General features: G+C 36.1%; 1 pseudogene; it reads left to right on the top strand.

Moving 5' to 3' along the window:
* Positions 1–5: 5 nt before the first annotated feature.
* LOC120208715 lies at positions 6–837 on the top strand (annotated as a pseudogene).
* Positions 838–2,368: the final 1,531 nt, after the last annotated feature.

Raw genomic sequence — 2,368 nt, 5'->3', positions numbered from 1 at the left:
TTCAAGCTGGGTCCACTGGTTTGCTTAAATCATCTAGTTTATTGAAAGTTAGTCTCTCATGTTCTCTCTTCTTCGTGCTTGCCGTCGAATCTCCTATCATTTCACACTTCCTGCTTTTGTGCTCTGATTGTGTTAAGCAGCATCAAAGACCCTACGATGCGTTGGTACAATTATCTCTTTCGTCTATCGCAGCTATTTCTTTTGTTAGTTTGTCTTCTTGGGCTCGGAAATATGGAACCAGGAAGTTCCTGTTCTTGGATAAACTGTATGATGTCAGTGATATGGTTCGAAGAGGATAAGCAGAGGAGCTTCAGAAATCAATGAAACTCCTTTGCGTATTTTTCCTCCCTTGTTTTGCTCTTGAGAGTGCATACAGAATTTGGTGGTACGCGACTGGACCGAGCCAAATCCCCTACTTTAGTAACATAATAGTGAGCGACACCATTGCGTGTGTATTGCAGCTGATGTCATGGCTTTATCAAACATCCATTTTCATCCTAGTTTGCATCTTTTATCAACTTACATGTCATCTGCAAATACTCCGACTGGAAGACTTTGCTCAAGTTTTTCAAAAGGAAACTGAAGTGAGTTCAATCTTGGTTGAACATATCAGGATAAGAAGAAATCTTCGGATCATAAGCCACGGTTTCGCTTATTCTTTTGTTGTCACTGGTCTTGGTCACTGCAAGTCAGTTCTTTGCTTTGCTCTTGACAACCCGAACCACTACCTCTGTCAATATCTACGAGGTTGGAGAACTTGCGAGTTTATGCACCTATCAACTGTTTGTGCTCCTTGTTCTGCTGCTGTTTTCAAGGTTCTTCCAAGCTTTCATATAAAAAAATATGAGCCGAGGTGAGGGTAGACCCCGGTGTGTTCTTGGATCGAACGACGAGTTGAGAGTCGTCGCATGGTGGCACCGTTTCAGTTTCCAGGAGTCTCTCGAACTGATCGTCTTTATAAACTTGGAACATGGGATATGAAGGGACGAACACCTGGATATTTCTGGGAACAGTTTGAAGCCATTTTGGAGAAGAAGATGATGAATTCTAAATCTCAAGAAAGAGCCTCGTACACAGTTTCCACAACATTTCAGCAAATCACGTGGGTTGTTACTATAAAATAAATGATTGAAATATGGGGAAATGGAGTTATGATTCCAACAGGGAATCACGTGAATGGTGACTTAAAAAAACAATAGTAAATCGCATCATGAGTCCTCAAGGATTGGTAAGAACTTGGCCTGTCTCATAGTTTCCTTTAGTTTTTAATTTATGGCTCAATAGTGCAAATTAATTCGGTTCAGTCCTAATTTTAATGATTAATTATTAAAGTAACCCCACAAGTATTCATTATACTAATTGGGTTTCCAAATTAATATTTAAATTCTAATAAGCTATCTTTATGGCGAGGAAATTATTTGGATACGAGTTAGTAATTTTGATGGTCTGGATCGAGAGGAAAATATTGGAAGTTGAATCAAAGATCAAGGACGTTCGAATGAAATTTAAATGCTCGACCAGTATAGCACGAAAAATCGAGATAATACTTTACTACCTCTTTATGCTTTATGGAACATGTTGATATTGGTAAATGCATGAATAAGATAATGTTGGTCACTTTTGTGGAGTTGAACAATTTATTCACTCGATATGAATGTGGTAGAAATTCTGTAACTGAATACGGATCGAATGACTAATATAAGAGATTGAGGAATTGTTAGAATTAAATTACAAGTTTGTGATAAGTGATAAAGAAATTAGCCCTGGATTTGTAACTTATATTTTATATCATCAAAGGTTAAATGTTAAAGGTACTTATATGGGAAATTATGAGAATATTTCGATTAGGTAAAATTACGAAATTACCCTTATGTTGGAAAATGACAAGAATTGTCTCTGGAAGTGGATTAGTAAATCTGAAAAGACATATTGATCTGATAAATTTATTAATGTGCATAAGAAATGTTAGTTTTACTTGGAAATTATGGATAACCGGTTTTTAACCCCAATAGGGATTATGCAAGATACTAGAAGTCTGTTAAGGAATCATTTCAAGATCAGAGAATGTTCGAGAAAACAACTAACCATAGGATCTTTAAATTATAAGTATGCTTGTTAAGAGTTAATACCAAAATCATCTGGTTAAGAAATTACAAAAATGCCCTTGAAAGGTAAAAATAGCTCGAGTTGACCCTGAATGAAAAGTTCTTTGAGGATTTACTTAACTCAATGAATTACGATTTAATGTTAAGATCCTGTCTTTGTACAGAAAATTTCTGATAACCTGTTGGTAACTTCTAAGAAGACAATCGATCTGAAAATCTTCGAGTTAAGAATAAATTATCGAGGGTGCTCTTTTGTCAGAATT

The sequence above is a fragment of the Hibiscus syriacus genome, unplaced genomic scaffold (genome assembly GCF_006381635.1).
Source record: "Hibiscus syriacus cultivar Baekdansim isolate YM2019G1 unplaced genomic scaffold, ASM638163v2 tig00017181_pilon, whole genome shotgun sequence".
NCBI classification, from domain to species: Eukaryota; Viridiplantae; Streptophyta; class Magnoliopsida; order Malvales; family Malvaceae; genus Hibiscus; species Hibiscus syriacus.
The sequence above is the reverse complement of the archived record's forward strand: the minus strand, read 5'-3'. Positions and strand labels throughout refer to the sequence as shown.